The 26369-nt window shown below is 46.9% G+C and overlaps 1 long non-coding RNA gene across 1 annotated transcript; it reads right to left on the minus strand.

The window, feature by feature from the left end:
* Positions 1 to 254: 254 nt before the first annotated feature.
* On the minus strand, positions 255 to 26316 carry LOC139267065 (uncharacterized). The gene is made up of 2 exons (XR_011593822.1): positions 26064 to 26316; positions 255 to 390 (listed from the first exon to the last, which is right to left on the minus strand). It is a non-coding gene; the product is annotated as an uncharacterized lncRNA (long non-coding RNA).
* Positions 26317 to 26369: the final 53 nt, after the last annotated feature.

A 26369-nucleotide genomic window follows, 5' to 3' on the forward strand; every position in this document is an offset into this window, starting at 1 on the left:
GCAGCTGCAGTTAGTAACTTCGTTGTCTTTCAAACTTTTACAGCCAAAAGGCCTTCATCTGGCAGGCATTCAGGTTCAAAGCACAATGCTTTATTTCAATCGATGACGCACACACATACTATCCTGCAATAATGTTTCCTATTCACAATGCTAAACTAGCTGTTAGTTTTCCCACCAACTTTCTATCAAATGCTATTGTCTCAGTCACCTGATTTTATTTTGTATGTGTCTAATTTCCAAGCAAGCTCTCTAAGTTAGTTCATCTGGCTCACAATTTTATTGTAATTACCTATTGTAATTTCATTTTACATTAAAGGCGCTATATAAATGCGTGATGTTATTGAAATCAAAACAGAAAGCGTTCGAAGGACCCAGCACCTCAGTCAGCATCTGTAAGAGAAAAGACAGATTATGATGTTTTGTATGTGTAACCTTCGTCTCTCTCTAGATGCTGACTGACCTGCTTCGTACTTCTGACATTTTCTGTTTTTATTCCAAAGCAGGACAAGATGTTGGGGAAGTCCAGAACTAGGGGTCACAGTCTAAGGATGAGGAGAAATTTCTTCACTCAGAGAGTTGTGAGATGTGGAATTCTCTACCACAGAAAGTTGTTGAGGCCAGTTCATTAGATATATTCAAAAGGGAGTTAGATGTGGCCCTTACGGCTGAAGGGATCAAGGGGTATGGAGAAAAAGCAGGAATGGGGTACTGAAGTTGCATGATCAGCCATGATCATATTGAATGGTGGTGCAGGCTCGAAGGGCTGAATGGCCTACGCCTGCACCTATTTTCTATGTTTCTATGATCTGAAATTAACATTTTTCAATAGCTGCTGTGAGTGCTTCTTCTTAATTGGCCAGTGTTGAACCTGTTTGGGATGGGGAGACTGCTGCGACCACTTACTCCTTTCCCAATCAAGTACTCTGCTGCCACACTGTGTTCTGTCAAAGAGCCTCGCTTGAGAACAGGCAAAATTCAAAATTAATAATTCAGCTAAGATAAATCACTCAAATGGAAATCGAGGCTTTAATTTGAACTTCAATAGGAAACAAATACTCTGCCGCGACACTGGGTCACTGATTGAAACAATCTTTACATAATTAATATTGTCAGGCTAATTAACAGGGCAGATTGAAGTAACTAAAATTCTCACTTCTTCTAACTGTCTGGATATTGTTTTCAGTTAGGCTTATGTCACATTCAGAGGTGGAGTCTAATTTTGGGTTGATCAATATATCAGTGTCAGGCAGACGAAAAGTAACATTTGTCCAAGTGTTTTGGAAGTTGTTGAAGGCCATTGCTGTCATATACTGTTCCCATTGGCAGAAGGGTCGGGAACCAGAGGACACAGATTTAAGGTGATTGGCAAAAAAAAACAAAGGCGCCATAAGAACAAAACCTTTTTACACAGCGAGTGGCTAGGATCTGGAATGTACTGACTGAGAGGGTGGTGGAGGCAGATTCAATCACAGCTTTCAAAAGGGAGTTGGATAAGTAACTGAAGGAAAAAAATTGCAGGGCTGCGGGGAAAGGGCGGGGGAGTGGGACTAGCTGCGGTGCTCTTGTAGAGAGCTGGCACGGGCACGACGAGCCGAATGGCTTTCTTCCATGCTGTAAGCATTCTATGATTCTATGATTCATAAAGAAAATACGTGTTAATAAACAAATGCGCATTATCTTGTAATGTTTGCTGCCTATACTATAAGAACATAAGAAATAGGAACAGGAGTAGGCCATACAGCCCCTCGAGCCTGCTCCGCCATTTAATACGATCATGGCTGATCTGATCATGGACTCAGCTCCACTTCCCTGCCCGCTTCCCATAACCCATTATCGTTTAAGAAACTGTCTATATTTGTCTTAAATTTATTCAATGTCCCAGCTTCCACAGTTCTCTGAGGCAGCGAATTCCACAGATTTACAACCCTCTGAGAGAAGAAATTTCTCCTCATCTCTGTTTTAAATAGGCGGCCCCTTATTCTAAGATCGTGCCCTCTAATTCTCGTCTCTCCCATCAGTGGAAACATCCTCTCTGCATCCACCTTGTCGAGCCCCCTCATAATCTTATACATTTCGATAAGATCACCTCTCATTCTTCTGAACTCCAATGATAGAGGCCCAACCTACTCAACCTTTCCTCATAAGCCAACCCCCTTATCCCCGGAAACAACCTAGTGAACCTTCTCTGAGCTGCCTCCAAAGCAAGTATATCCTTTCGTAAATATGGAAACCAAAACTGCACAGTATTCCAGGTGTGGCCTCACCAATACCTTATAAAGCTGTAGCAAGACTTCCCTGCTTTTATACTCCATCCCCTTTGTAATAAAGGCCAAGATACCATTGGCCTTCCTGATCACTTGCTGTACCTGCATACTATCCTTTTGTATTTCATGCACAAGTACTCCCAGGTCCCACTGTACTATGGCACTTTGCAATCTTTCTCCATTGAAATAATAACTTGCTCCTTGATTTTTTTTCTGCCAAAGTGCATGACCTCACACTTTCCAACATTATACTCCATCTGATAAGCTCATAATAAAGGATGAAACTTGTCATGTATTCAACTACCATTGTAACCCATGTATAAGCTGACCTAAGTTGTACACCTTGAGAGCACTGACCTCTCAGTGTGGGCAGTCCGGACAGGCCTGAGGCACCGCAAATAGCAGACACTCAGGCCAGCGCCCAACAACCGGAGCCCCAACTCAGGCACTCTACAAGGGAGCGTAAACCACCAGAGACTTAACCTATGATCCCAATAAGACTTGGGGGGGGGGGGGGAGGTGATGTCATGTATTCAACTATCATTGTAACCCACGTATAAGCTGACCTAAGTTGTACACCTTGAGAACATTAACCACAAGGGAGTAAATTTGTGGAAGACACTCCTAACCTGGACTTTCAGGTATAAAAGGGGAAGCTCCACCCACCTTCATCACTTGATGTCTTGGTAATAATGGTAACAGGTCACAGAATGACCTTTTCTCAAGTATGGGCATTTATACTGTATAGTAAGGACATATCAAAACTGAGTACTGTGAATAATGAGTAAGTGTGACCTTAGTTCCTTTAATAAGACTCCAGAGTGCAGGTATCTCGTGGGTGGCCTGCTTATATAGTTCTCCCAAGGGATGCTGGGATCCCTTGGGACTCCAACAGGTAGGCCCTCTGGTGGTGGTGTGATACAGGTTGTTAAATACAGAACACCATCTGCCAAATTTTTGCCCACTCACTTAGCCTGTTTATGTCCTTTTGCAGATTTTTTGTATCCTCCTCACACATTACTTTTCCTCCCATCTTTGTATCGTCAGCAAATATGGCTACATTACACTCAGTCCCTTCTTCCAAGTCGTTAATATAGATTGTAAATAGTTGGTGTCCCAGTACTGATCCCTGCGGCACCCCACTAGTTACTGGTTGCCAACCATTTATCCTGACCCTCTGTTCTCTGTTAGTTAGCCAATCCTCTATCCATGCTAATATATTACCCCCAACCTCGTGAACTTTTAGCTTGTGTAGTAACCTTTTATGTGGCACCTTGTCAAATGCCTTCTGGAAATCCAAATACACCACATCCTCTGGTTCCCCTTTATCCACCCTGTTCGTTACATCCTCAAAGAACTCCAGCAAATTTGTCAAACATGACTTCCCCTTCATAAATCCAAGCTGACTCTGCCTGACCGAATTTTGCTTTTCCAAATTTCCTGCTGCTGCTTCTTTAATAATGAACTCCAACATTTTCCCAACCACAGATGTTCCTGCTTTTTGTCTGCCTCCTTTTTAAGACAGCCTTAATATCCCATCAAGCTCTGTGCCTCTTCCTTCTCCATGTTTCAACACGTCCCATGTTCTAACAATGTTCAACATCACTTGAGTAGATAATAAGTGGAGATCCTTAAAGGTATAATGTTGAGCCTGGAGGATGAATACCTACTAGGGATTAGCAAGTCTGGACTAACAAGCATAACCCCAAATGGATTGACAAATTAATCAGAAAGGGAAAAAGGAAGAAAAACAATTGCTACACAATCCCACAGAGTGAAAGGGAAGATGGTTCACTGGGATACATTTGGGAATGTGAACAAACATATTAAAAGCGTGCTGAAAGTGGCAGACAAGAACCTGGATAAGCACGCAGCTACAGACACAGATAACAGTAAAGGCTAGAAATTGGCCTTGTTTGCACCACCTGTTAGTGCTTCTGGGTGGGTGGGGGGGGGGGGCGCCCGGGCGCAGCAAGAGTGCCCACACTTGCTAAATTCCCCTGGAGGTTTGCGGCAGCGGTAAACCCCTAAAGCCACGATCTCCTGCGCCCACAGATCGTGACGTCATCGTGCATCGCATCGCCCCGGGCCCAAACTTCGGTTCCGTCTCCTGCAGCATCGCAGGGCGACAACACCAACAGCTGCAGGAGGTCTTGTTAGGGAGACCGGCCGCTTGGGGAGCGGTAATTAAAGGTAAGGTCGCTTGTGTGCATAAATTTCTTTTATATCCCTTTGGTTGTGTTTTGAAAATTTTGAAGTGCTGTGATCAATCCACCCCGCACTCTGTTAAGAGTGCTTGGGGTTGATCATCGCAGATCGCGGCTGCTGTCAGCGAGGAGGGTCATTGTTGTAATGCAGAGGCTGCAGCAATGGCCCTTCCCTTTAAGATAAGGAAGGTGCTTCCATTTCCAGCAGCGCTGCCCTCGACATTGGGCAGCATTGCTCTGCTATCGTCCCTCTTGCCGGCTTTTGCGCTCCAAGGAAAGTGGTAGCACTTGGAGCTCAAACCGGAAGAAGTTCGTGTTGGAGTCCCTTTCGTAGCACCCCCCAAACGGGGCACTACACGATTTCACCCCCTAAGGATTTATGGGAGTAACTATTTGTACTGTGTTTTTTCAGCGCATACGTCTGTCTAGCTCCGCACCGTGATGCCTCCCGCCCAAACTGGAAGTGAGGCTCTGTTCTCATTCCACGCGACCCGTGAGGGCTGGTGGACAGAGAAGTGGCGGGGGGGGCCAAGAGGGCCCGCAGGGGGCCGAGAGCGGGGTGGAAGAGAGAGACTGAGGGAGAGAGAGACTGGGGGAGGGAGAGAGAGACTGGGAGAGAGAGAGACTGGGAGAGAGAGAAAGTCAAGTGGATCGAGTTAAAATTTGCAAAGTCAGTAAGACCTTGGGATGGGCAGTTCCAGTTAGACATTCCAGTGAAACGTCAGGGCATGGCTTATCCTCCAAGGGGTCCAATCATAGACAAAGGGTGGAGTATGGTGGCCATTTTCACAGTACAAATAAGCGCGTCCTTATGTTAATCTAGTAAACATCAGTCAACATAGATTCAAAAAGGGAAACTCCTAACTAACCAAACTCCTTGAGTGATATTCCATGTGGACTACGGAAAGCTCTACAGTATATTGTAATTGACTTCCAAAATGTATTTGGCAAGATTCCACCGGAAGGACTATTAATTAAGCATCAAACTGTGAAGAGTCACAGTAAAATCTGAATGTAGGATTTTGGGGCTTTTACCCGTAAGAAAATGTTGCCTCAATTTACGTGATGATATTGCTATAAGGTTAGATTAAGCTTACAAAGTGTTGACTCCCAGGGAAACAACATTTTGTGACTTAACATTTAAAACCAGCCAATATGAAATCTAGACTATTGCCATAGACATTTGGACTGTAGAGACCTGGATAACTGAAGGGGTTAATGTGCTGCTCAAAGAGATATAACAATCATCTTGTAGATCTTTTGTGGCATTTCTCCAGAACTTGAAGTGTTGTTTATGATGCTTACTACAGTCCAGCTGCATACTTTCGACCTATAATTTGCTGTTTTGTGGATGGTTCAGGCGGTTAATCTACTAAATGATAGAGTTAGAGATTTGGGGAGCATGTCGGCAGGTTTTCAATCACTTTATTTCATTTTTCCTTACTCAGCAATCCGTTTAATATACAGCAAAATGTGTCTGTTGCATAATGCACGGCTTTTCTTCTGCACGATCGTTTGCTTAGGCCTGTTGGCTGATTTTCATCAACTGATTTTGGATTTCCTGATGACCATTTCACTATCATTTGACAGCAAATGCTTTCTAAACACTTTACCAGGTTGGTACCTAAAAATGAGGTACCAACCATTTGCAACTATCTTCAGCCAGAAATGCCGAGTGGATGATCCATATCAGCCTCCTCCTGAGGTCCGCACCATCACAGAAGCCAGTCTTCAACCAATTCAATTCACTCCACATGATATCAAGAAACGGCTGAGTGCACTGGATACAGCAAAGGCTATGGGCCCCGACAACATCCCGATTGTCTTGCTGAAGACTTGTGCTCCAGAACAAGCCGCGCCTTTAGCCAAGATGCTCCAGTACAGCTACAACACTAACATCTACCCGACAATGGAAAACTGCTCAGGTAGGTCCTGTCCACAAATTTAATCTGGCCAATTACCGTCCAATCAGTCTAGAAACATAGAAAATAGGTGCAGGAGTAGGCCATTCGGCCCTTCGAGCCTGCACCACCATTCAATAAGATCATGGCTGATCATTCCCTCAGTACCCCTTTCCTGCTTTCTCTCCATACCCCTTGATCCCCTTAGCCATAAGGGCCATATCTAACTCTCTCTTGAATATATCCAATGAACTGGCATCAACAACTCTCTGAGGCAGGGAATTCCACAGGTTAACAACTCTCTGAGTGAAGAAGTTTCTTCTCATCACAGTCCTAAATGGCCTACCCCTTATCCTAAGACTATGTCCCTGGTTCTGGACTTCCCCAACATCGGGAACATTCTTCCCGCATCTAACCTGTCCAGTCCCGTCAGAATCTTATACGTTTCTATGAGATCCCCTCTAATCCTTCTAAACTCCAGTGAATAAAGGCCCAGTTGATCCAGTCTCTCCTCATATGACAGTCCAGCCATTCCTTGAATTAGTCTGGTGAACCTTCGCTGCACTCCCTCAATAGCAAGAACGTCCTTCCTCAGATTAGGAGACCAAAACTGAACACAATATTCCAGGTGAGGCCTCACTAAGGCCCATTACAACTACAGTCAGACCTCCCTGCTCCTATGCTCAAATCCCCTAGCTATGAAGGCCAACATACCATTTGCCTTCTTCACCGCCTGCTGTACCTGCATGCCAACTTTCAATGACTGATGAACCATGACGCCCAGGTCTCATTGCTCCTCCCCTTTTCCTAATCTGCCGCCATTCAGATAATATTCTGCCTTTGTGTTGTTGCCCCCAAAATGGATAACCTCACATTTATCCACATTATACTGCATCTGCCATGCATTCGCCCACCCACCTAACCTGTCCAAGTCACCCTGCAGCCTCTTAGCGTCCCCCTCACAGTTCACACCGCCTCCCAGTTTAGTGTCATCTGCAAACTTGGAGATATTACACTCAATTTCTTCATCCAAATCGTTAATGTATATTGTAAAGAGCTGGGGTCCCAGCACTGAGCCCTGCGGCACTCCATTAGTCACTGCCTGCCATTCTGAAAAGGACCTGTTTATCCCGACTCTCTACTTCCTGTCTGCCAACGAGTTCTCTATCCACGTCAGTACATTACCCCCAATACCATGTGCTTTAACTTTGCACACCAATCTTTTGTGCGGGTCCCTGTCAAAAGCCTTTTGAAAGTCCAAATACACCACATCCACTGGTTCTCCCTTGTCCACTCTGCTAGTTACATCCTCAAAAAATTTCAGAAGATTCGTCAAGCATGATTTCCCTTTCATAAATCCATGCTGACTTGGACCGATCCTGTCACTGCTTTCCAAATCCACTGCTATTTCATCCTTAATGATTGATTCCAACATTTTCCCCACTACTGATGTCAGGCTATAATTACCCGTTTTCTCTCTCCCTCCTTTTTTAAAAAGTGGTGTTGCATAACCTACCCTTCAGTCCATAGGAACTGATCCAGAGTCGATAAACTGTTGGAAAACGATTACCAATGCATCCACTATTTCCAGGGCCACTTCCTTAAGTACTTTGGGATGCAGACTATCAGGCCCAGGGGATTTATCAGCCTTCAATCCCATCAATTTCCCTAACACAATTTCCCACCTAATAAGGATATCCTTCCGTTCCTCCTTCTCACTAGACCCATTGTCCCCTAGTACATTCGGAAGGTTATTCGTGTCTTCCTTCATGAAGACAGAACCGAAGTATTTGTTCAATTGGTCTGCCATTTCTTTGTTCCCCATTATAAATTCACCTGAATCCGACTGCAAGGGACCGACATTTGTCTTCATTAATCTTTTTCTCTTCACATATTTATTGAAGCTTTTGCAGTTAGTTTTTAAGTTCCCTGCAAGCTTCCTCTCGTACTCTATTTTCCCCCTCTTAATTAAATCCTTAGTCCTCCTCTGTTGAATTCTAAATTTCTCCCATTCCTCAGGTTTGTTTCTTTTTCTAGCCAATTTATATGCCTCTTCCTTGGTTTTAACACTATCCTTAATTTCCCTTGTTAGCCACGATTGAGCCACCTTCCCAGTTTTATTTTACTCAGTCATCAGCAAAGCGATGGAAGGTGTTGTCAACAGTGCTATCAAGCGGCATTTACTCACCAATAAACTGCTCACTGATGCTCAGTTTGGATTCCGCCAGGACCACTCAGCTCCAGACCTCATTACAGAGGTGAGGTGAGAGTGACTGCCCTTGACATCAAGGTAGCATTTGACCAAGTGTGGCATCAAGGAGCCCGAATAAAATTGAAGTCAATGAGAATCAGGGGGAAATTTCTCCACTGGCTGGAGTCATACCTAAATCAAAGGAAGATGGTTGTGCTTGTTGGAGGTCAATCATCCCAGCCCCAGGACATCCGCTGCAGAAGTTCCTAGGCACAACCATTTTCAGATGTTTCATCAATGACCTTCCCTCCATCATAAGGTCAGAAGTGGGGGTGTTCGCTGATGACTGCACAGTGTTCAGTTCCATTCACAACTACTCAGATAATGAAGCAGTCCATGCCCGCATGCAGCAAGACCTGGACAACCTTCAGGCTTAGATTGATAAGTGGCAAGTAACATTCGCTACACAAATGCCAGGCAATGACCATCTCCAGCAAGCGAGAGTCTAACCACCTACCCTTGATATTCAACAGCATTACCATCACCAAATCCTTACCATCAACATCCTGGGGGTCAAACTTAACTGGACCAGCCATATAAATATTGTGGCAACAAGAGTGCGTCACAGGCTGAGTATTCTGTGGCAAGTGTCTCACATCCTGAATCACCAAAGCCTTTCCAACATCTCATCATCATCATGGGCGGTCCCTCAAAACAAGGATGACTTGCTTCCAAGCCAAAAAAGGATGAGTTCACAGGTGTTTCAATGAAGGACCCGAACTTCATCCTCGAGGTGGAAGATGCCTATGCGTGGATTTTTTTTAAACGTGTGGTGGCCGTTGCACACCAGCCACCGCATGGGCTTGACAGAGATAGGTCTTGGTCCAGTGGCAAGGGTTATCCAAGACGACTGGAGACCAACTATGATGCACGGATCTAGTGTGTACACATATCGCAGTGTGTGCGCAATTGGTGCCCATGCTGCCCATGGCCCAGAACTCACGCCTCCCCTAGGCCCCGATCACGTCCCTCTACAAGGCACCACCTACAAGGCACAAGTCAGGAGTGTGATGGAATACTCTCCACTTGCCTGGGTGAGTGTAACTCCAACAGCACTCAAGAAGCTCAACACCATCCAGGACAAAGCAGCCCGCTTGACTGGCACCCCATCCACCATCTTAAACATTCTCTCCCTCCACCACCAGTGCACCATGGCTGCAGTGTGTACCATCTTTAAGAAGTTGTATGTAAATGAATTGCGTTGCCATATGGATTGATTGGATGTATGTAAATGAATTTAAATGATTGTATTCCACCCTCTGTAAACTGCTTATAACCCCGCGGCACCAGGCACTCGGGGAGAAGGCGCTTTGCAGGTCGCGGGATCTCAACTCTTCTCCCAGAGCTCTGTTAGCAATAAAGTTGTCTCTCTTACCTTACCAGAGTCTATGTGAATTTATTTTCACTAACAAATTGGCGTAGTCGGCAGGATACCGCGGAGCTGGATAGTCGTATGACCCAGTAGAACGGGACAGTAGTCAATTTCTGACCACCCAGAAATGATACTGGGGGAAGCGGCTGGCCGGGCGAAGTGGTATCAAACGAATAAAATAGATTAAGTAAGTAAAGAGACATAACTTGATAGTATGTGATAAGAGTTTAAGAAATTCAGACTGTAGTGGCGTACAACGCAGACTGAAAGTAAAGTAATTAGTGATGCGGGGGTTGATTATTTTAGTCCAATGTTCATAGAAGATGATATAGAAATCGGTGCGGAAGGGAGCTGATCACTCCAACCAAGAGCCGGACTCCGATGGTAAGGAAAAACGTTAATCTTCGCGAGCAAGACAAGAGGTCTCTGCGAGGTGAATCGTGGCCGTGAGTATTTAAGTTCGGAAATTCCATAAACTAAAGGGGAATACAGGAACATAGAATAAACATCTTCAATGGCAGGTAAGGAAACGGACGTAAAATGTGGACCGCCCGGGTCCCTAATTAACTCTTACATGACCGATCGACAAGTCTTAATTTAAAAAAATGTAGAAAGACGGCTGGGATGTATATCAGACATTAGAACAACAACGAAATTGGATGGCAAAACAAAAAAAGGATAAAACCAAAAAGGCCGGAGTATTACTAGTACATCAGTTAGCAGATCTAATTGAGCAAGTAAAGGACGTTAGAGAGAAAAGGGAAGAGAAAAGTAAACAATTAAGTCAGGCACAAGGAAAATATAGGGAATGGGGAAAGAAATGCCTGGTGTTAGAACAACAGATTCAGAACCGTTCCCAATGCGGGGGAGAAACAGCCTCACTGCCCCCTTACGAAAATTATTAAGGTGAGGCAACAGCCCCGGGTTAGGAAGATCTAGAAACCTTCCCGGCGGTGCCAGTCACCAGGGGAGGAACTGCAGCGAATCCCACTGCAACCTATAAACCATTTACCCCCGGCGAGAGACAGCAGATACTGGCATCCCTGGGTAAATTACAACCCCGGTGTGCGAATACCAAATTTTGGGCAGAGCTGGATACAGTTTGGGTGGGCCACCAACTACACCTCAGAGATATCCACCAACTAGTCCAAGCGGCTTGCCCGGCAGATCGGTGGAGAGTAGTGGCCGGAGGAGCCGCGGTAGCAGCCAATGCCGACTTTTCAGGGGGACGTTGGACACAAGCGGTACCTTTAACCACCGAAGTAGATGGTCAACAGGCGGCCTTTGGCCCTTTTAAAACCGAGATCCAACGAGTTTTAGGTAATGCCCCTACTAATTGGAGTAAAATTACTACAACCAAACAACAAAAGGGGGAAGGAGCCTCAGATTATGGGGAACTATTATTCCAGATATATCAAGAATACTCTGGACAGGGAAACCCGGGCCGCAGCGACCGAGCATTTATCCAGGCATTTGAGGACGGATTGCAGAGTCGGGGGAGGACAGAAAAAGGGGACATGCCATAACTGCGGGAAGGTGGGTCACTTTGCCAAAGAATGTAAGGGGAAACGCATGGAAAAACAATGCACATATTGCGGCAAAAAGGGACATTTAGACGCGACCTGCTATAGTAAAAATGGCTATCCTAATAAGGCAAGGACCCTGTCAGAACAGGAATACCAGCAGTGCCAGGAGTACAAAGCCATCCTGTGATGCCCGGCGGCCCCTGTACAAAGTAAAAAGGAGGGAAGGACATATATGTCTGCACTAGTAGGGGGCCGACAGTGTGAGATGCTAGTGGACACTGGAGCCTCAATATCCATTACCAATCTACCCCTTCCCGTAACCGACAAAAAGGCTTTAATAAACGGAATAGATGGACGGCCAACACCGGCCTACCTGAGCACCACCCAAGTGGTGGAAATTGATAATTTATGTATACCCATGAGATTTTATGTCTGCAAGAATCATGAGGGAACAATATTGGGGAATGACGTAATGAAGGAATTTCAGGCCCTGATTGATTGTGGCAAGGGGAAATTAACATGGCCAAAGGCAGATGGCAATAAGGGAGATCTGGGACAGATAGCTCACCATATGGAAAGTTTAGGTGTAGCAACAGCCACAAAAACCAACTGGCATACCGAGACTATGGATATGGTGGCATTTGTGCCTCTGTGCCCGGGGTTTGGGCACAGACAAAATTAGATACCGGAAAGGCGGACATGGACCCTATTAAGGTCCCTGGACCATCTCATAAACCACACCGTCAATACCCTATAAGACCCGAAGCCAGATCAGCAGTTGTAGAAATAGTAAAGGGACTAGTGGGAAAAGGTATCTTAAGTGTTAGCACCACTAACTCCCCAACATGGCCAGTAGGGAAGCCAGATGGGAGTTATAGACTAACCATTGACTACACCGCCCTTAATAAGGTCACCCCCAAACTATACCCGATGGTGGCCAGTCCCTCCACAATCCTTAATAATTTATCCCCTGAACATAAAATCTTTACAGTCCTGGACATAGCCAATGGCTTCTGGGCACTTCCCCTCGACCCAGAATCACAAGAAAAATTCGCCTTCACGGTGGAGGATAAACAATATACTTGGACCAGATTACCACAAGGGTTCCATAATAGTCCTGCCATATTCCACCGAATCATGAGCGACGTACTAAAACAAATAGAAGTACCGGCAGGAAATAGTATTTTACAATATGTCGACGACATAGTAATAGCTTCAGAAACCAAGGAGGGACATCAGGCAACCCTATACCTGGTGTTACGAGCTTTGGAGACGGCAGACATTAAAGTCAACCGCAAGAAAGCCCAGGTAGGGAAAACCCAAATCCTGTACCTAGGGTACTGCCTTTCAAAGGGGTTGAAAGAAATGCTCTCGGATAGGAAAAAGGCTGTCAAGGACATGCCTAGACCAGTAACGGTAAGGGGGGTGAGGAAGGTACTGGGTCTCTTTAATTACAGCCGGAACTTTATCCCTGAGTTTGCAAAGATTGCCGAGCCTATACAAAGACTAATAAAGGGAGGAAAACCGGCCCTAGACCTTATAGAGTGGGGCCCTGAACAAGAACAGGCGTATAGTAAACTCAAGTCAGAACTAGTCTCCGCTCCTGGATTGGGACTGCCTAACATGGGTAAAGATTTCCACATCCACTGTACCAATGAAGATGGGTTCTATACGGCCGTGGTCACCCAAGATCACGGGGATAAAAGGAGACCTATAGCCTATTACTCCACCGCCGAAGGTCCGATGGTGACCGGATTATCCAGATGTATAGCTGCACTAGACTGCGCAGCTTGGGCAGTAAAAATAAGCAAAAAAAAGGAGAGGGGAGCGACCTATAAAAAGCCCAGCGGGAGATCGAGAGCCAGCGGCAGTTGGTGAGAGGGGAGCGACCTATCAAAAGCCCAGAGGGAGATCGAGAGCCAGCGGCAGTGGGTGAGAGGGGAGCGACCTATCAAAGGCCCAGAGGGAGATCGAGAGCCAGCGGCAGTTGGTGAGAGGGGAGCGACCTGTCAAAAGCCCAGCGGGAGATCGAGAGCCAGCGGCAGTTGGTGAGAGGGGAGCGACCTGTCAAAAGCCCAGCGGGAGATCGAGAGCCAGCGGCAGTTGGTGAGAGGGGAGCGACCTGTCAAAAGCCCAGAGGGAGATCGAGAGCCAGCGGCAGTTGGTGAGAGGGGAGCGACCTGTCAAAAGCCCAGCGGGAGATCGAGAGCCAGCGGCAGTGGGTGAGAGGGGAGCGACCTGTCAAAAGCCCAGCGGGAGATCGAGAGCCAGCGGCAGTTGGTGAGAGGGGAGCGACCTATCAAAAGCCCAGCGGGAGATCGAGAGCCAGCAGCAGTTGGTGAGAGGGGAGCGACCTATAAAGGCCCAGAGGGAGATCGAGAGCCAGCAGCAGTTGGTGAGAGGGGAGCGACCTGTCAAAAGCCCAGCGGGAGATCGAGAGCCAGCAGCAGTTGGTGAGAGGGGAGCGACCTATAAAAGGCCCAGCGGGAGATCGAGAGCCAGCGGCAGTGGGTGAGAGGGGAGCGACCTATAAAAAGGCCCAGCGGGAGATCGAGAGCCAACGTACTGGTGCAGCGACAGCGGGAGAGAAAGCAAAATAGAAGTAGAAAGTAATCAAAAAGTGACGTCACAGCCAATGGGGTAAGTGATTGGCTGGTGATTGGTGAGTAGCTTTTCTTTTATTTTTTATATCAGTAAGTGAACTGTAACATTGTTATTACCAATTTAAGGGTATCTAAGGTTAAGACATGGCAGGAGAGCTCGGTCACGTGATATGCTCCTCCTGTACCATGTGGGAACTCGGGGACACTTCCGGTGTCCCTGGGCGCTACGTGTGTGGGAAGTGTATCCGCCTCGAGCTCTTGACGGTCCGCGTTGCGGAATTGGAGCTGAGGGTGGATTCACTCTGGAGCATGATGTGAGTATCACGTGTAGTGAGTTGGTCTTACCGCAGGAGAAGGGTCCACAGCCAGATAGGGAATGGAAGACCAGCAGGAAGAGCAGTGCAAGAAAGATATTGCAGGGGTCCCCTGTGGTCATCCCCCTGCAAAACAGATACACTGCTTTGAGTACTGTTGGGGAGGATGACTCATCAGGGGAGGGCAGCAGCAGCCAAGTTCATGGCGCCGTAGGTGGCTCTGCTGCAAAGGAGGGCAGGAAAAAGATTGGGAGCGCGATAGTGATAGGGGATTCGATGGTGAGGGGAATAGATAGGCGTTTCTGCGGACGCAACCGAGACTCCAGGATGGTATGTTGCCTCCCTGGTGCAAGGGTCAAGGATGTCTCGGAGCGAGGGAGGGAGAACAGCCAGTTGTCGTGGTGCACATTGGTACCAACGACACAGGTAAAAAAAGGGATGAGGTCCTACGAAAAGAATTTAAGGAGTTAGGAGCTAAATTAAAAAGTAGGACCTCAAAAGTAGTAATCTCGGGATTGCTACCAGTGCCACGTGCTAGTCAGAGTAAGAATCGCAGGATAGCGCAGATGAATACATGGCTTGAGCAGTGGTGCAGCAGGGAGGGATTCAAATTCTTGGGGCATTGGAACCGGTTCTGGGGGAGGTGGGAACAGCACAAACCGGACGGTCTGCACCTGGGCAGGACCGGAACCAATGTCCTAGGGGGAGTGTTTGCTAGTGCTGTTGGGGAGGAGTTAAACTAATATGGCAGGGGGATGGGAATCTATGCAGGGAGACAGAGGGAGACAAAAATGAGGCAAAAGCAAAAGACAGAAAGGAGATGAGGAAAAGTGGAGGGCAGAGAAACCCAAGGCAAAGAACAAAAAGGGCCACTGTACAGCAAAATTCTAAAAGGACAAAGGGTGTTAAAAAAGCAAGCCTGAAGGCTTTGTGTCTTAATGCAAGGAGTATCCGCAATAAGGTGGATGAATTAACTGTGCAAATAGATGTTAACAAATATGATGTGATTGGGATTACGGAGACGTGGCTCCAGGATGATCAGGGCTGGGAACTCAACATCCAAGGGTATTCAACATTCAGGAAGGATAGAATAAAAGGAAAAGGAGGTGGGGTAGCATTGCTGGTTAAAGAGGAGATTAATGCAATAGTTAGGAAAGACATTAGCTTGGATGATGTGGAATCTATATGGGTAGAGCTGCAGAACACCAAAGGGCAAAAATCGTTAGTGGGAGTTGTGTACAGACCTCCAAACAGTAGTAGTGATGTTGGGGAGGGCATCAAACAGGAAATTAGGAGTGCATGCAATAAAGGTGCAGCAGTTATAATGGGTGACTTTAATATGCACATAGATTGGGCTAGCCAAACTGGAAGCAATACGATGGAGGAGGATTTCCTGGAATGCATAAGGGATGGTTTTCTAGACCAATATGTCGAGGAACCAACTAGGGGGGAGGCCATCTTAGACTGGGTGCTGTGTAATGAGAGAGGATTAATTAGCAATCTCATTGTGCGAGGCCCCTTGGGGAAGAGTGACCATAATATGGTGGAATTCTGCATTAGGATGGAGAATGAAACAGTTAATTCAGAGACCATGGTCCAGAACTTAAAGAAGGGTAACTTTGAAGGTATGAGGCATGAATTGGCTAAGATAGATTGGCTAATGATACTTAAGGGGTTGACTGTGGATGGGCAATGGCAGACATTTAGAGACCGCATGGATGAATTACAACAATTGTACATTCCTGTCTGGCGTAAAAATAAAAAAGGAAAGGTGGTTCAACCGTGGCTATCAAGGGAAATCAGGGATAGTATTAAAGCCAAGGAAATGGCATACAAATTGGCCAGAAATAGCAGCGAACCTGGGGACTGGGAGAAATTTAGAACTCAGCAGAGGAGGACAAAGGGTTTATTAGGGCAGGGAAAATGGAGTACGAGAAGAAGCTTGCAGGGAACATTAAGGCGGATTGCAAAAGTTTCTATAGGTATGTAAAGAGAAAAAGGTTAGTAAAGACAAACGTAGGTCCCCTGCAGTCAGAATCAGGGGAAGTCATAACGGGGAACAAAGAAATGGCAGACCAATTGAACAAGTACTTTGGTTCAGTATTCACTAAGGAGGACACAAACAACCTTCCGGATATAAAAGGGGTCAGAGGGTCTAGTAAGGAGGAGGAACTGAGGGCAATCTTTATTAGTCGGGAAATTGTGTTGGGGAAATTGATGGGATTGAAGGCCGATAAATCCCCAGGGCCTGATGGACTGCATCCCAGAGTACTTAAGGAGGTGGCCTTGGAAATAGCGGATGCATTGACAGTCATTTTCCAACATTTCATTGACTCTGGATCAGTTCCTATCGAGTGGAGGGTAGCCAATGTAACCCCACTTTTTAAAAAAGGAGGGAGAGAGAAAGCAGGGAATTATAGACCGGTCAGCCTGACCTCAGTAGTGGGTAAAATGATGGAATCAATTATTAAGGATGTCATAGCAGCGCATTTGGAAAATGGTGACATGATAGGTCCAAGTCAGCATGGATTTGTGAAAGGGAGATCATGCTTAACAAATCTTCTGGAATTTTTTGAGGATGTTTCCAATAAAGTGGACAAAGGAGTACCAGTTGATGTGGTATATTTGGACTTTCAGAAGGCTTTCGACAAGGTCCCACACAGGAGATTAATGTGCAAAGTTAAAGCACATGGGATTGGGGGTAGTGTGCTGACGTGGATTGAGAACTGGTTGTCAGACAGGAAGCAAAGAGTAGGAGTAAATGGGTACTTTTCGGAATGGCAGGCAGTGACTAGTGGGGTACCGCAGGGTTCTGTGCTGGGGCCCCAGCTGTTTACATTGTACATTAATGATTTAGACGAGGGGATTAAATGTAGTATCTCCAAATTTGCGGATGACACTAAGTTGGGTGGCAGTGTGAGCTGCGAGGAGGATGCTATGAGGCTGCAGAGTGACTTGGCTAGGTTAGGTGAGTGGGCAAATGCGTGGCAGATGAAGTATAATGTGGATAAATGTGAGGTTATCCACTTTGGTGGTAAAAACAGAGACAGACTATTATCTGAATGGTGACAGATTAGGAAAAGGGAAGGTGCAACGAGACCTGGGTGTCATGGTACATCAGTCATTGAAGGTTGGCATGCAGGTACAGCAGGCGGTTAAGAAAGCAAATGGCATGTTGGCCTTCATAGCGAGGGGATTTGAGTACAGGGGCAGGGAGGTGTTGCTACAGTTGTACAGGGCCTTGGTGAGGCCACACCTGGAGTATTGTGTACAGTTTTGGTCTCCTAACTTGAGGAAGGACATTCTTGCTATTGAGGGAGTGCAGCGAAGATTCACCAGACTGATTCCCGGGATGGTGGGACTGACCTATCAAGAAAGACTGGATCAACTGGGCTTGTATTCACTGGAGTTCAGAAGAGTGAGAGGGGACCTCATAGAAACGTTTAAAATTCTGACGGGTTTGGACAGGTTGGATGCAGGAAGAATGTTCCCAATGTTGGGGAAGTCCAGAACCAGGGGTCACAGTCTAAGGATAAGGGGTAAGCTATTTAGGACCGAGATAAGGAGAAACTTCTTCACCCAGAGAGTGGTGAACCTGTGGAATTCTCTACCACAGAAAGTAGTTGAGGCCAATTCACTAAATATATTCAAAAGGGAGTTAGATGAAGTCCTTACTACTCGGGGATCAAGGGGTATGGCGTGAAAGCAGGAAGAGGGTACTGAAGTTTCATGTTCAGCCATGAACTCATTGAATGGCGGTGCAGGCTAGAAGGGCTGAATGGCCTGCTCCTGCACCTATTTTCTATGTTTCTAAACCCGTGGTAATGACCGGAAACATCATTCTCCACACCAAACACACGTTGGTAGAAATGTTAAACACAGGAAAACTGAGAACCGTTTCTAATATGAGACGGCAAAGTGGGAAGCAGTCCTCTTGCCACCCAACAAAGCAGTAACTATAATTAGAGATGTAGGGGAAAACCCCACGGAGGGCATAGTGCAAGAGGGAGAGCCCCACGATTGCGGGGACATGGATATGGACATGGAAGAGGATAGAATAAAAGACAGACCCCTTCAAACCGCAGAACAAACCTTATTTGTGGACGGCTCGCGAAAATACGTAGAGGGACTACCTTGTACTGGATGGGCTGTAGTTAACCAGGATCTAGAGACAGTTGAATCAGGGCGAATTAGTGGGGGGTCATCAGCTCAGGTGGCAGAATTGGTAGCCCTCACCCGGGCACTGGAACTATCAGAGGGTAAGATTGTTAATATCTATACGGACAGTAGATATGCATTCGGGGTAGTACACGATTATATGACAGCATGGAGGAGGAGGGGTTTTATCACAACCAGCGGACATCCCATAAAACACCAGCTGAGAACAGAAGCTCTCTTAGCAGCCAGTAATAAACCAAAACAGGTAGCGGTCATTAAAATTAAAGCCCACCAAAGGGAACCGGACCGAACCAGTCCAGATTGGCTGAGTCACCAGGGAATTCAAGCTCCGGACTTAGCTACACAAGAGGCATTAGAACAAGAGGAGTGTGAGGAAGCCTCAGTCAGCGCCGCTGGGGTTCAAGACGAACAGATAAGTATCGAGAAACTACACCAGGACACTTCTGAGGAAGAAAGGGATATGTGGACAAAGCAGGGCGCAACGCAAGGAAAGGATAACATTTGGAGATGAAATGACAAGGTAATGGCGCTTGAATGCATACAGAATACCTTATTGGAGTTGTACCATGGCCTGTCCCATTCGGGACGAGAGGCCATGACCGGGAGTCTTGGAAGAGATTGGTGGTGGAAAGGGATGGGGAGAGATGTTGCCAAACATTGCCATCGATGCGTTACGTGCGCACAAAATAATCCAGGCAGGCCATTAAAATTAAAATGGGACACCAGCCCCGTCCACGGGGGCCATGGGAACATTTCCAAATTGATTTCACAGGTCCTTTGCCCCCATCCCATGGAAAAAGATATTGCCTAGTGATTATAGATCAATTTACCCGGTGGGTGGCAGCTTTCCCCACACGTGATTGCACTGCCTCAACAGTGGCAAGGATATTGACCGAGCAGGTGATTCCCCAACGGGGAGTGCCTCTTCAGATAGATTCCGACTAAGGCACCCACTTCACCGGGAAGATTGTAAAAACAGTATGCTAGCTGATGGGCATAAAACAAAAATTCCACATCCCCTACCACCCGCAGAGTTCTGGAATGGTAGAACGCATGAACCGTACCCTTAAGAACGCCCTGGCCAAGGCCATGCAAACGTCAGGAAGAACGTGGATAGATGTATTACCTATTATATTAATGAAGTTAAGAGCCACGGTAAACCGGACAACCGGATTAACCCCTTATGAACTAATGACAGGAAGGGCGATGCAATTACCAGAAGGCATCATAACAGGTGGGGCCGACGTAGGCCCATTAAAAGACAAAATTAAACGGTATGTTTTGGAACTAAGCACTCAACTCAAAGGGATGCGTAAATTAGTAAGAGACAATCAGGAAGAGAGAGACGCTCAGAAAGAGCTTGAAAGGCTCTCTGACGTCCCGATGGCGGGACGTCACGTCATGTTAAAAACATTACCTGAAAAACCAGGGTTTGCACCAAAATGGAATAGCCCATATGAGGTCATAATCAATGGAGACACCTGTACCTGTCTGGACATAAGAGGGAAGAGTGTATGGAAGCATTGGACCCAGTTGAAATTGTACAAAGAAACTAATGAGTAAACAAAAGACATGTGATTCACGATAATGTAACCAGGATACTTGTTTATGCACCCCGAACAGGTGACGACTGCAAGCAAGTCCAAATTATGGCTACTGCTAATGTGTAAATATTGTATTAAGCGTAACAAACATGTCTAAGATCGCATATATAATCGCGTTACTCTATGTTGTCACGGTTGTAAAGCTAATAGGATTAGAAGATAACTTGTTTTTCAAAACCCATATACGTTTACATGGCAATCGAACCGTGTGTTACCCACTAGCCCAATCAGTAGAGGCCCTGTTCGTGGCCACCCTTGGGTGGACCCCCCGTGACTTATATATGGCGGATACCTCGGATGCACCCTGTGAGGGACAAACGGGCGAATATAGAAGGGGTATACAGGGAAGATGCGTGGAATTAATAAATCCCATAGATCCTGTGTGCAGGGGGTCCCGGGGAAAGGACGAAACGGTATGCTCAGACAATGCAAGCTACCTGCTTTGCTTCTCAGGGCAAGTGTGTATATGCCCTGGTCCCCGACAACGCCACCTGTGTGCAGACACAGTGTGCCCGTCAGCACTGTCGAGTGCATAGAGGCCAGTTTACTTGCACCTGTAACGAGCAAAGATGCCTGAACGTGACCGCAGGGAGGCAAATTATCTGCAGTCAGTGCCACGGAACTCATGTCAGCTCAGAAACATGGGCATACCCGTTTGATGCTTACCAATTAGTAGGATCGGGCTCAAATTCAAGGGAACCGAGCAATTGGTGGTATAAGCAGTTCACGAGTGTTAGCAACACCAACGTAAAGTGTTATAGAGCTAAGGAGGGATTCGTGTTCCTCCTCAACGGCACCTACAAGACCTCAACACCGACCCTCCCGGTCCTATTTGCAGTAGGAACTATAGGACCACTCACTGTTCCATGCCCCAAAAGGGGGCATACCCGGAGAAGGATAATAACACGGGCCATCAGCAAGGAATAGTGCTGGTTGCCAGCGTGATCACCGGAAAAGAACATCTGATGAGAACACCCGGAGACGCCGAGGAAGACGGAGCGGATGATGTAGACACTGAGCCACCTTCATTGTGGTCATCATGCTGCATTGCCGTACATAGGACTCTAAGTCAGAGCCGATACCGGGCCACCACATGTGGGATCTGGCTATTGCTTTCATCATTACTAGATCTGAGATGAACGTCTTCCTGCCCTTTTTGGGTAGCACTACGCGGTTATCCCACAACAGGCAGTCTGCCTGAATGGACAGCTCATCCTTTTGCCATTGGAATGGCTTGATTAGCTCTTGCATTTCAACGGGGATGCTGGCCCAGCTCCCATGCAGTACACAGTTTTTTACTAGGGACAGCAGAGGATCTTGGCTGGTGCAAGTCCAATCTGGCGGGCCGTGACAGGTGATTTATCATTTTCAAACACTTTCATGACCATCAACAAGTCTGCGGGCTGCGCCACCATCAACAAGTTTGCAGGCTGCGCCATTTCCACCCCCGTGGTGGGCAATGGTAGCCGACTGAGACCATCTGCAGTTCTTAGTGTCTGGCCTGTGGCGGATGGTATAGTTATGCGCTGATAGCGCAAGTGCCCACCTTTGTATGCGGGCTGAGGCATTAGTATTTATCCCAGTTTTCAGCGAACAGGGATATGAGGGGCCTGTGATCGGTTTCCAGCTCAAATTTTTGAGGCCAAACAAGTACTGATGCATTTTCTTTACCCCGAACACACACACGCTAATGCCTCTTTCTCAATCATGCTGTAGGCCCTCTCGGCCTTAGACAAGCTCCTGGAGGCATAGGCGACAGGTTGCAACTTCCCCGCGACGTTAGCTTGTTGTAATAATCACCCAACTCCGTACGACGATGCATCACATGCTAGCACAAGTCTTTTACATAGGTTATACAATACAAGCAGCTTGTTGGAGTATAAAATGTTTCTGGCTTTCTCAAAAGCAATTACTTGGTTTTTTCCCCATACCCAGTTCTCACCTTTACGCAATAACACATGTAGGGGATCTAAGAGGGTGCTTAACCCCGGTAAGGAAGTTACCAAAGTAGTTGAGGAGTCTCAGGAACGACCACAGCTCTGTGACATTCTGTGGCCTGGACCGGTTTCTGATAGCCTCTGTCTTGCCGTCCGCCATGTTCTTTCTCCCCAAAAACTCCACTTCTGTTGCCATGAAGACGCATTTCGACCTCTTCAGCCGCAGCCCTACGCGATCCAGTCGCTGGAGGACTTCCTCCAGGTTTTGTAGGTGCTCGACGGTGTCCCGACCCGTGACCAATATGTTGTCCTGAAAAACCACCGTGCGTGGTACCGACTTGAGTAGGCTCTCCATGTTTCTCTGGAAGATCGCTGCAGCCGACCGAATTCTAAATGGGCATCTGTTGTAGATGAGCAGTTCCTTGTGCGTGTTGATGCAGGTGAAGTCCTTCGAAGACTCCTCCAGCTCCTGTGTCATGTAGGCCGAAGTCAGGTCGAGCTTGCCTCCTGCCAGCGTCGCAAATAAGTCGTCTGCCTTAGGTAGCGTGTATTGGTCCTGTAGCAATAAACAATTAATAGTTACTTTATAATCGCCGTAAATCCTGACCGTGCCATCACTTTTGAGTACTGGAACAATCGGGCTAGCCCACTCGCTGAATTCCACTGGGGAGATGATGCCCTTGCGTTGCAGCCTGTCCATCTCGATTTCCACTCTCTCCCTCATCATGTGAGGTACCGCTCGTGCCTTGTGGTGAATGGGTCATGCCTCTGGGACCAAATGTATCCGCATCTTCACCCCGGAAAAGTTTTCAATGCCTGGCTCAGAAAGGGAAGGAAATTTGTTAAGAACCTGGGTACATGAGGTCTCATCGACATGTGATAGCGCTCGGATGTCATCCCAATTCCAGCGGATTTTGCCTAGCCAGCTCCTTCCAAGCAGTGTGGGGCCATCGTCCGGGACAATCCAGAGTGGCAGTTCGTGCACCGTGCCCTCGTAGGTGACCTTGACCATGGCACTGCCCAGGACAGTGATAAGCTCTTTGGTGTACGTTCTCAGTTTCGTGTGGATGGGGCTCAGGGCTGGTCTGAGTGCCTTGTTGCACCACAGTCTCTCAAACATCTTTTTGCTCATGATGGATTGGCTAGCGCCAGTGTCCAGTTCCATGGCTACGGGTAAGCCATTCAATTTTACATTTAGCATTATAGGTGAACATTTCATCGAAAATGTGTGCATCCCGTGTACTTCAGCATCTGCCCCCTTTCTCTGAGGCTCGAAATTGCTTTGATCCACCATGGACCGATCTTCCTCTGCCACGTGGTGGTTAGCAGGTTTTGCAGAGCTTGCAGCTCGTCGGAGGTGCCCCATTGTTCCACAGCTCTTGCAAACATACCCTTTGAAGTGGCATGAACAGGCTGAATGGAAGCTTCCACACGCCAACAAGGTGTGAATTACCTTGCATTCATCCTTTTTTGCGGACTCAGTCATCTGGGTCACCTGAGGCCTGCTGGCAGTTGCAGACTCATGGTTTCTGCCCTGTACATTTCTGCTCGCAAACACAGTTCCAGTTAATTTATGAACATTGCTAGCACTTGTGTGCTGAGAGATTTGTTTAGTGTTACCACTGGTGAGCATAAAAGCCTGTGCTATCGCAATGGCCTTACTGAGGGTCGGTGTCTCTAGTCAAAAGTTTTCGTAGGATGGTCTCGTGGCCAATGCCCAGTACAAAAAAGTCTCTGAGCATTTGCTCCAGGTAGCCATCAAACTCACATTGTCCTGCAAGTCGCCTTAGCTCACTACTTCCTGACCTTCAGATCGCTGGCACGTGTAGAACCGATACCTCGCCATCAGCACGCTCTCCCTCAGGTTAAGATGCTCCCGAACCAGTGTACACAGCTCCTCACACGACTTATCTGTGGGTTTCACCGGAGCCAGAAGATTCTTCCTGAGGCTGTAGGTCGGTGCCCCACAGACCATGAGGAGGACCGCTTTCCTTTTTGCAGCGCTTTCTTCTCCGTCCAGCTCGTTGGCTACAAAGTACTTGTCTAGCCGTTCGACACAGGTTTCCCAGTCCTCACACTCCGAGAACTTCTCCAGGATGCCCACAGTTTGCTGCATCTTTGCGTTGGATTCGTATACTCGTCGCCAGTTATTGTGTTCCTAACACAGATGAGACTGCACACAAGGAAGTTAAAGTAACAGTGACCTCAGTCTTTATTAAGACACTCCAGAGTGAGGAACGGGCCTTAATAGACAGTGCTCCCAAGGGATGCTGGGATCCCTTGGGACTTCAGGGGATGCACTCCCTGGTGGCGGAACATGCATGCTTTACAGGTACACAACATTATTCTCCAACACATTTAAGATTTGCTGAAGAAACATGGTTAATTTTGATACATATAACTTTTTAAATGAAATAGTGACTTTATGTTGGTCAGCTGGATGTTTGACATGTGCAGAAATCTATTACTATGCTTAAGATTTTCAAAGCAAGCAACTGAGAAATCTACACGAGTGAAGTTCCTGTATACCTGACAGAGAATACACACTCTCTCTCCATAAGGATACATCCCACTTGTCCAATTCTGAGAGTTTCGATGCAGGTTAGAGATTGCCCAAGTGTACACAGCGGTAGGTTAATCAGTGAAAATTGTGCAGCTTCACATCACATAGCACTGGTATATTTCCCACTATTTGTCCAGCTGTGACCATTAGAATTATTATGGCATTGGCTTGAAAGATTATCTGCAGTTCAGTCCCCAAGCCAGTGTTTGGTTAATCATCAATTGCCCTTGAGAATTATTTCCAAGAAGAGCAGTGGAGTTATTCCTGTCCTTTATTTATCCTTCAACCAACATCACAAAAACAGATTATCTGGTCATTATAACATTGCTATTTGTGGGAGCTTGCTGTGTGCAAATTGGCTGACACGTTTCCCACATTACAACAGTGACTACACTTCAAAAGTACTTCATTGGCTGTAAAGTGCTTGGGATGTCCTGAGGTCATGAACGGTGCTGTATAAATAAATATGTCTTTCTTTCCACTGTTGCTTGAAATCTTCATCAGTTATATCTTCAAGGTGGAAGATACTAGGCAGGGCAGCTTGATATTCTGGGGGCCAGGTCCACTGGCCATAAACCGCAGGTTGCCAACTCTGGTTGGACGTATTCCTGGAGTGACCGCCCGCCCTCACACTCCTGCCATTGAATGCTTAAAACGCGTGTCCTCGCAGTTCACCGTTTTCTCCCACCAATTGGAAGACTCTTTATTACCCGACTGGATGGATGATGCTTGACTGTCGATCAGCCTTTTATTCAATAACGAATATTTTTTTTATTACTAACGGATAAAATGTTCAACCAAAATAAAATGAAAACTTTGTTTTCAATGCCCCAATGATTTTTCCCCCGGGTTTTTCTTGTTGTTGCTGGCAGCAGCGTGTCCTGGAGATGAATTTTTAATTCCTGCAGATTCTAGGGCAATTCTGGAGGGTTGGCAACCAGGCTTATTCAGCATCAAATAAGAACATACGAAATAGGAGCAGGAGTAGGCCATGCGGCCCCTCGAGCCTGCTCCGCCATTTTATACGATCTTGGCTGATCCGATCATGGACTCAGGTCCACTTCCCCGCCCGCTCCCCATAACCCCTTATCGTTTAAGAAACTGTCTATCTCTGTCTTAAATTTATTCAATGTCCCAGCTTCCACAGCTCTCTGAGGCAGCGAATTCCACAGATTTACAACCCTCAGAGAGAAGAAATGTCTCCTCATCTCTGTTTTAAATGGGCAATCCCTTATTTTAAGATCATGCCCCCTAGTTCTAGTCTCCCCCATCAGTGGAAACATCCTCCCTGCATCCACCTTGTCAAGGCCCCTCATAATCTGATACGTTTTGATAAGATCACCTCTCATTCTTCTGAATTCCAATGCTTCATTCCATTAAAATCAAAGCCGTCTCTCCGATCGCTTTTTGCAACACAGGGAACTATAAAGAGACTGGTTGGTGGTGGCGGCCGTGAGCACGGCTTTATTCGCCCGACCCACCCATCCACGCCACAGCTGAGGTTGCCTCACCGCAGAAAGGGCGAGGTAGCGGTTAGCGGGCCTCGGGAGGGCCACTGAGAGCTCGAGCCGGCCCAGCTTGGCTTCCCGCCCTTTCTCGCCTTGCGTCGACCACGTGCGCGGGCGCGATGGCAGCCGGGAATGGCTGG

Source organism: Pristiophorus japonicus, chromosome 7 (assembly GCF_044704955.1).
Source record: "Pristiophorus japonicus isolate sPriJap1 chromosome 7, sPriJap1.hap1, whole genome shotgun sequence".
NCBI lineage: Eukaryota > Metazoa > Chordata > Chondrichthyes > Pristiophoridae > Pristiophorus > Pristiophorus japonicus.